Here is a 10,169-nt window from a genome sequence, read left to right as displayed (position 1 = left end):
TGTGTGGAAGGCCTTTCCCTAGAGTAATACTCTTAGCCTTTCTCCCAGCCAGAGGAGAAGAAACTGTGTTAAACCCTTTCTCCCTCTCAGCGCTGGATTTATTGTCCAGTTGACAACACGTGTTTCCATGTCACCTCTATATCATGACGTGAAGGGTATGTCCCAGCACAGTGAGGCCCGAGGTTCACCAGATATGCTGGTGACTTCAGAGTTCATGTTCTCAACGGTTTATTTGCTGTCCAGTTTTCCCAAAACCATTTGTTGAAGAGACTTGTCTTTTTTCCATTGGATATTCTTTCCTGCTTTGTTGAAATTAGTTGACCATAGAGTTGTGAGTCCATTTCTCGGTTCTCTATTCTGTTCCATCGATCTATGTGTCTGTTTTTGTGCCAGTGCCATACTGTCTTGATCGCTACAGCTTTGTAATAGAACTTGAAGTCCAGAATTGTAATGCTTCCAGCGTCGCTTTTCTTTTTCAGGATTGCTTTGGCTATTTGGGGTCTTTGGCGGTTCCATACCAATTTTAGGTTTTGCTTGTACTAGCTCTGTGAAAAAGGCTGGTGGTATTTTGATAGGGATTGCATTAAATGGGTAGATTGTTTTGGGTAATAAAGACATTTTAACAATGTTTGTTCTTCCAATCCATGAACATGGAATTTTTTCCCATTTCTTTGTGTCCTCTTCAATTTCTTTCACCAGTGTTCTGTAGTTTTCAGAGCACAGATTTTTTACCTCTTGGGTTAGGTTTATTCCCTGGTATCTTATTGTTTTTGGTGCAATTGTAAATGGGACAGATTCCTTGATTTCTTTTTCTTCTGCTTCATTATTGGTGTATAGAAACGCAACAGATTTCTATACAGTGATTTTATATCCTGCAACTTTGCTGAATTTGTGTATTAGTTCTAGCAATTTTTTGGTGGAGTGTCTTTTGGGTTTTCTACATATAGTATCCTATCATCTGCAAATAGTGAAAATTTGACTTCTTCCTTGCTGATTTAGATGCCTTTTATTTCTTTTTCATGTCTGATTGCTGAGGCTAAGACTTCCAGTACTATGTTAAGTAGTAATGGTGAGAGTGGACATCCTTGTCTTGTTCCTGACCATAGAGGAAAAGCTCTCAGTTTTCTCTCATTGAGGGTGATTTTAGCTGTGGGTGTTGAGTATATGGCTTTCATGATATTGAGGTATGTTCCATCTACACCTTCTTTGTGAAGGGTTTTTATCAAGAATGGATGCTATATTTTGTCAAGTGCTTTTTCTGCATCTATTGAGAGGCTCGTATGGTTCTTATCCTTTCTTTTATTGATGTGGTGTATCACATCAATTGATTCGTGAATATTGAACCACCCCTGCAGCCCAGGAATAAATCTCACTTGATCGTGGTGAATAATTCTTTTAATGTCCTGTTGGATTCAATTTGCTAGGATCTTGTTGAGAATTTATCTGTTTGAGTTTCCAAGCTCTTAAGCAGGGTAGCACAATCCAGGTGGGGAACCTTTGGTATCTCTGAGGTAAGGAAATGGAGCTGAAAGTCCAGGGAGAACAAAGTAACTGGAGTTCACAGAAGAGAATACCACACAGGAGACAGCTGCACAGACCAAGAACCCTAGAGATCTTCAGGGGATGCCCCTACAGTATTTGTTTGAGAACTGATAAATGCATATGTATGAGGAAATTACATGAGGTGGGGGCAGGTGGGGAATATAATCCAAAAACGTTAGAGACGAGTGGCCCATGTTCATATGGGGCCAGTAACAATACCTATTTTCATCAGCCAGACTGGAAAAACATATAATTCATGTGGCAGTGAGTGTAGTGTTTAAGAAGGGTCTTGCCTCAGTAAACAGGAATAATTAGCCCTAGGACTCTATTGCGGTCCTTCCTAACATATTATAAAAGAAAGACTCAAAATGACCAAACTGATTCTGAGTGTTTTAATTGCATCCCAAGATAAAACTCAAGAATATTTACAGGAATGCAAAAATATCCAGTTCGCAACAAAGTAAAAACTCCAATGTCTTGACATCTAATTAGACTATGAGACAGGCAAAGAAATGGGAAAACACCATAATAAGGAAGGTAATCAGTTGATTAAAACTGACCCAAGTGTTGTAGTTAGTGGACAAAACATGAAAAGTTATTGTAACTCTATTGCATATGCTCCAAAAGTTCAGATTCATATGAAATACCTGGAGATGAAAAGGAAAATATGTAAGATAAAAAATACACTGAATGAGATTGACAACAAATGAGACATTGCAGAAGATAAGGTTATGTTACAAAGATATAACAACAGGAACTATCCAAAATTAAGCATAGACAAAAAATAATTTGGTGAAATTAAAAGAGCATCCACATTGAATCACTATATTGTGCACCTGAAACTACTGTAACATTGTGTGTCACCTATACTTCAATTAAAAAGAAAAGATCCAACTAGGTGCAATCTACAAGAAATTTCCTTCAAATATAACGATTTAGGTAGGTTGAAAGTAAAAGGATGGAAAATAATAAACCATACAAACAAAAAAGAGCGTCTGTGATCTGTGGGACTATTTCAAGTAACCTAATACACATGTAATTAGACTCCTTAATGGAGACAGTGATGATACAAAATATATTTGAATAAATAATGGTGCTTAATTTCCCCAGGTATATGAAAATGTTCAATCTGGAGAAGCTCAGCAAACATCACGTCTAGGAACATGAAGAACTCAATACCGACTCACATCATATTCAAGTTGCTGTAAACCAAGGATAAAAAGAAAAAAAAAATAAAGCATCCAGAAAGTTTCTGGGATGCCATTAAAGCAGTATTAGTGAGAATTTTCTAGCACTAAATGCCTATATTAGAGAAGAAAAATGTTCTTCCTCATTAAAAGCCTGTAAAAGAAAGAGTAAATTATATCCAAAGTAGGCAGACAATGGAAATAATATTAAGTTAAAAGGAGAATTCAATAAAATAAAAAAGCAGAAAAATAATAGAAACCAAAAACTGGCCCTTTGAGAGGATGAATACAATTTATAAACCTCTAGCCAGACGGGTCAGGAGGAAAAAGAAAGAAGACACAATTTACCAATATCAGGAATGAGAGAGGTACCATCACTACATATTCTTTTAAAAATGATAATAAATGAGCATTATCAACAAATTTATACCTACAAATTCAACAACTTAGATGAAATGGAAAAATCCCCTGAAAGCCATAAACTATCAAAGCTCAGTCAAAAAGAAATGACAATCTATCTATTAAAGGTAACGAGTTTTTAGCCAAAAATCTTTCCACAAAAAAATCTCAAGGCCTATGTAGCTTTACTGGTGAATTGTACCAAGCACTTATGGAAAAAATAATGTGATTTCTACACTTACACATACACATACTCCTCCAAAACATTGAAGAAGAGGGATATTTCTCACTCATTTGATGAAGCCACATTATCCTAATAGCAGAAACAGACAAATACAAGATAGAAAACTACAGGCCAATATACCTCACAAATATTGATGCAAAAACAAAAGATGCAGAGAGAAAGGTAATAAGTTTGAAAGATAAGGATTTATTTATTTATTTATTCAGCAAACTGAATCCAACAACATACAAAAAGATAATAGATCATGATCATAAACCTGGGAGTTTATCCCAGGAATGCAGGTTTGGTATAATATTAAAAAATCAACCAGTGTAATTCACTATATTAACAAACCAAAAGAGTGAAATCATATGAGCATCTCAATAGACATAGAAAAAGAATTTGATGAAATCAAGCATCCATTTGTAATTAAAAACGAACTCTCCAAGTTAAAATAACTCAGATGGAGAAAGATAAATACTCTATGACATCACTTACACGTGGAACCTAAAAAAGCCAGACTCACAGAAAGAGAGACCAGAATGGTGGTTACCAGGGGCTAGGGGGTGGGGGAAAAAGGGAGATGATGGTCAAAGGGGACAAGCTTCCAGCCAGTAAGAGTAATAAGTTCTGTGGATCTACTCTATAATGATTATAGTTAATAATACTGTATTACATACTTGAAAGGTGCCAAGAGAATAGATCTTAAATGTTCTCATCACAGAAGTGCAATGGTAATTATGTGACATGATGCAGGTGTTAGCTAATGCTATGGCGGTTATCATTTTTGCAATATATGTGTATCAAATCAGCACATTGTATACTTTAAACCTACATGATGTTATGTATCAATTACAGTAGTCCCCCTTATCCAGGGTTTCAATTTCTGCACTTTCAGTTACATGTGATCAACCACAGTCTGAAAGTAGATGATGCTCCTGCTGATGTATCTTCAGAAGGTCATTAGTAGCTTAAAGCTATGTCACAAGGCCTATGTCATTCCCCTCACTTCATCTCACCAGATAGGAATCTTATCATCTCCCATCATAAGAAGCAGGGTGAGTACAGTACAATAAGATATTTTTGAGAGAGAGAGAAAGAGACCATGGTCACATAACTTTTATGGTGGTATGTTGTTATAGTTGTTCCATTTTATTATTAGTTATTGGTGTTAATCTCTTACTGTGCCTAATTTATAAATCACACTTTATCACAGGTATATATGTGTAGGGAAAAATGTAGTACGTGTAGGGTTTGGTACTATTCACAGTTTCAGGCATCTACTGGGGGTCTTCGAATGTATTCTCCATGGATTGGGACGGCTAGTGTATATCTCAAGAAAGGTGGGGAAAAAAAACACAACTCTTAGCAAACTAGGAATAAAAGGGAACTTTCTCAACTTGATAAAAAGCATCTACAAAAACCTACAATTATCATCATACTTAATGGTGAAAAACTGAGTGCTTTCCTCTTAAGATTAGAAGCAAGGCAGAGATGCCCACTCTCTTTCTATTCAACATTGTATCAGAGGTTCTGGTCAGTGCAACCAGGCAAAAAAGAAATAAAAAGCATCCAGATTGGGAAGGAAGAAATAAAATGGCATGTCTATGTAGACAATCCAATAAAATCTACAAAAAACTTGTAGAACTAATAAGTGAGATTAGAACATTTGAAGGATAGGTGTACCTGAATGGCTCAGTGGGTTAAGTGTACAGCTCTTGGTTTTGGCTCAGGTCATGATCTCATGGGTCTTGAGATCTAACCCTGCATTGGGCTCCATGTTCAGAGGGGAGTCTGCTTGAAGATATTCTCCTTCTGCCCCTCCTCCTGACTCGTGCTCTCTCTCTCTGTCTCTCTCAAATAAATAAATAAATCCTTAAAAAAAAAAGAAAAGAAAATTTGAAGGCTACCTTACAAACCTATGCATCAAAGATAATTCCATGGAAATAGGACAGTCTTTTTAATAAATGATACAAAAAACCCCAGGATATTCATATATAAAAATATAAATTTTGATCCAGATCATATATTAAAATTAACTCAAAATGGTCAGAGAGCAATTTACAACCCCAAACTATAAAACTTCCAGAAGACAACATGCAACCTAGCAGGGACTTTTTTGTGACTTTGGATGAAGCAAAGTTTTCTTAGATACAGATCCAAAAGCATAAACCATAGACGAATTGATTAGCTGGACTTCATCAAAATACCCACTCTTCAACACTGCTAAAGATGAAAATAGCTGAAGCCTGGGAGAAAATATTTGCAAATCATACATCACATAAAAGAGATCTCCAGGATATATGACAAACTCTCAAAACTCAGTAATATGAACACAAATAACCCAATTTAAAAACGGGCAAAAGATTTCAACAGTCACTTCACTAAAGAAGATATATAGATGGCTAATAAGCCATGAAAAGACACTAGCTTTATAGTCATTAGGGAAAAGCAAATTAAAACCACCATGAGATACCACTGTACATCTAATCGATGGTTAAATTTAAGATGTCTGTCCATACCAAGTTTTGTAGAAGATGTGGAAAACTAACTCTCATACAACGGTAGTGGGAATGTAAAAAGGTACAACTTTGGAGAACAGTTTGGCAACTTTATAAACAGTTAAACATATACCTACCTTACAATCCAGTCATTCCATTCCTAGGTATTTATTCAAAAGAAACAAAATCCTATCTTCATGCAAATATTTTTCATGGGGTTTCAAAGAAGTTTTATTCATAATCACCAAAAACTGTGAACAACCATTATGTTCTTCAACAGATGAATGGATAAGCTTGGTATCTTTCATACAATAGACTATATATAACACCACAATAAAAAGGAATGAACCATTGATACACACAATATGGATGAATCTCAAAATGATTGTGCTCAATGAACAAAGCCACATGCAAGAGTCCATACTGTTTGATTACATTTACATAAAACTCAACATAGTGCAAAATAATCTATATAACAGAAAGCAGATCAATGGTTGCCTTGGATGGGGTGGAGAGGTTCAGGAGGAGCAAAAGGGAGTATGAAGATAGATGAGAAAACTTTTGGGGGTAATGAATATCTCACTACCTCAATTATGGTGATGGTTTTACAGGTGTTTTTGTATGTCAAATCTTATTAAAAATGTACAACTTAATTATGTGCAGTTTAGGTTATGTCACTTATACCTCAAAACTATTAACGAATTCAAATAACAAGTCAGTCCAAAATCATGAAACAAAATAGCAACCTCAGAATGGGCAAGTTTGTATCGTTGAATGGCATTTGTATACTGTGACCCCGTTTTGCTTCATAGCTGTTCCTTAAGTTTTCCCATAGTGGGGTGTGATGTCATTAGCCTAGCATCAGTAAACCCCATCTTGTAATATTTGTAATATTTGTTCATAATGGGCACAGGAGCAATTCTTTTTGTTAAAAAGTATCATGCTTTTATTTTTTATACTAATAGGTGGCACTTGGCTTAGTCCAGGAAAGAACTAAACAAATGACAAACTAAGGACATTATTTATTTAAACAAGAGCAGCAAATTACATGCTCAAATAAGTCACCATTTTACCCTGCAAAACACCATGGGCTCTGGGGCTTGAGAAACAGAAATTTATCTTCTCTCAGTTCTGGAGGCCGGAAGCCCAAGAGCAAGACGTCAGCAGGGTTGGTTTCTGTTGAGACCTCTCTCCTTAGCTTGCAAACAGCACTTTTTTGTTGTGTCGTCACATGGTCTTTTCTTTATGCGTGCCAGTGCAGAGAGAGTTCCGGTGCCTCCTCTGCTTCTTATAAGGATTTCAGTCTTATAGGATTAGGGCGCCACCTTTATGACTTTACTGAACCTTCATTACCTCCTTAAAGGCCCTATCTCCTAAAGGCCCTACCTCCAAATAGGAGATACTGACAGTCACATTGGCAGTTAGGGCTTCAACATGTGAATTGGGAGGATATAATTCAGTTTATAAGAATCATTATGTCCTTAACAATGACAACAGTTCACATTTATTGCATTTGGTCTATATACCAGGCACTCCACTAAAAGCATTACATATTAAATCATTTAATTCTACTAACAAGCCTATGAGGCAAGCACCAGTAACACCTCATTTTATAAATGAGGAAAATGAGGCTCAGGAAATTTCTATCACTAAGTTTCTTGAAGATCCATGCACAGTTAAATTACATGCAATAAACTGTGTGCAATTATTTCATTAAAACATGCATCCATTAGAATGTAAACTTTATAAGGCAAACATATTTTTCTACTTTTTTTTCCACTGAGGTATTTCCAAATGTTTAGAAAACTGTGCCTGACACATCGAAGGTGATTGACAAATATTTGTTGAATTGAATCAAATTGAACTTGTCCTTAGTCAAATAGTTAACATATCATAAAGCTAGCTTTTGAACATAGGTCTGTCTCATTTGGGTCCAAATTCCTAATCAATATTTTATACTTATTTTATTAAAGAGAAGAACAAAATCTTAGAGTCTGAACATTCAGCAAAGCACAAAGGAATTCTTTTCAGACAATATTTTTGGTAAAAGACAGATTAAAAAGGGCACTGAACTTGACATCACTGATTTCCCCCCTAGATATACTGTGTCCCAACTCAGAATCTCCCTTCCCCTGGCACTTAATCTTTTCTACAATGTAGAGTAAGTACTTGTATACTTGTCTTATCTTCCTAACTAGGTTGAAAACAACTGGATGGTAAGAACTAATTCTTAAGTAACTTTGCATAATGTAAATCCTTGCATCAATAAATGTTTGCTAAATAAAACCAATTTATTTATTTACTTATTTATTTAAGGACTATGTGACAGTAGACCTCAGCTCCAGACCCAATACAACCTCTAAATTGGTTTGTGACACTGGGTAAATCACATCACTCCTTTAGATAGTCACTTAGATTTCTTTTAACTCTAATATTCTGTGACTAAATCTAAGTCCATTCTCAGTAAACTAGACTTGGAACTAAATATCTGAGATAGAGACAAATCATAAAAGACATTCATTGAAACAAACAGATCAGTACCACTAAGAAATAAGACTCATGTCAGGAATAAGTTTCATCAAAATTTTATTTCCTCAAATATAATGGACATAATAGCTATCCCACAGCACCCTGTTCTGGGGACTTAATAAAGAGAACACTCTTATACTTTTTCCCTAAGTAACAAAATTATTAAATATTGACAGAACTCTGATAAAATCCTTTCAGACATGTCCACAAGCGGGAAAAACGTGAATCATACTTATTCAACTATAAAGAAACAAAACCACAAATAATTGTTATAAGCACACATTAAAAGTTTCTATTTGGTTTATGAGACATACTCTTACTACTTTATCAGCAACCCGGCCCAAAGTACCGCAATCCATTATGGAGGGAGCTCTGACATGCCAGGAGCTTGCAAGTCACTGCTCCCATTCTTACAAGAGAAAAGCTGAACAAACTGAAAATCAAAGAAGCCCATCAAAAACCTTGGTTTGCAGGAAAACCACCCCATGAATAATGGAAGACAGGCAATCAGGAAAACCATCAATGACATCTGCTTACTTGAAGCAGAAACTGCTGGAGCCATAAACTGGCAAGAACGCTTAAATGGTAATTCTGATAAACTGTTAGAGGCTGAATGTGGATGAATGTGAAAGGAAGAAACAACTGAGGGCCGTAGACTTAGGAGCGCCCTCACACTTTTATGAGTTTGACCTTCAAGAATTCTATCAGTTTCTCTATTAAAGAGCCAAGAAAAATCCTTTCATGTCTCTGGCAGAAGTAGGGGAAAGTAACCATTCTGATATACACCCAGAGCATTCTCCATATGAAAGGCCAGCTCTCCAGAGGGAAGACCTTTCTGGAGCCTTTTCCCACCTGAAGGGATGGCATTTCTCCCACTGCAGCCCCCTCTAGCCTTCTAGTTTCACCAAAGAAAGGGTGAGAGAGCTTTATAAGAAGAAACACTTGAGAAGATCATAGACCAAAGGCATAAACCTAGTGGACAACTAATATTTAATCAGAAAATTATAGAAAGTTCTGTCTCCCCTGCACATTACAATGACACCAATAGGACTGTAGTATACTAACAGTGGATTACCGCTGAAAGTTACAAAACAGAGTATCTCTCTGAGGAGTACTTCTAGAACCCCAACTCAAGGAGAAAAAATGACACTGTAAGAATTTGATGCCTTCAGTATCTAGAGCTACACAAAACAAACAGTGCAATTCTTGGAAAAATTAACAAATTCTCACACTAAAGGCCTATTTATCTCAATTCCTCTCACCCAATGCATCCCTTCTGATTTTTAACAACAACAGCAAAAAGTACCAGACATGCTGAAAAGAGAGAAGGAAAAACAGAGTCTGAAGAGACAAAGCAAGCATCAGAATCAGACTCAGGTATGGCCCAGATTTTGGAATTATCAGGGAATTTAAAATAACTATAATTAATATGCTAAGGGTTCTAATGAAAAAAAGCAAACATTCAAGAAATGATGAGTAATATAAGCAGAGAGATGAAAATTTCTGAAAAAGAATCAAATGGGGGTGCTATGCATTAAAAACTCTGTAACACACATGAAGAATGTTTTTGTTGGGCTCATCAATTGAGTAGACATGGACAAGGAAAAAATTAGTGAGCCTGAAGATAAAGAAATACAAATTTCTCAAGTTGAAATGTAAAGGAAAAAAGGAAATAAACTGGAACATCCAAAAATTTCAAAGGAAATAACTGAAATGCCAGACGAAAATAAAAATAGAAAAGAAATATTTGAAGTAATAACATCTGAGGAATTTCTAAAATGATAGTCA

The sequence above is a fragment of the Eumetopias jubatus genome, unplaced genomic scaffold, assembly GCF_037043125.1.
Source record: "Eumetopias jubatus isolate StellerSeaLion01/CBP00866 unplaced genomic scaffold, mEumJub1_p1.0 scaffold_11, whole genome shotgun sequence".
In the NCBI taxonomy this organism is placed as follows: domain Eukaryota; kingdom Metazoa; phylum Chordata; class Mammalia; order Carnivora; family Otariidae; genus Eumetopias; species Eumetopias jubatus.
This window is presented reverse-complemented; position numbering follows the sequence as displayed.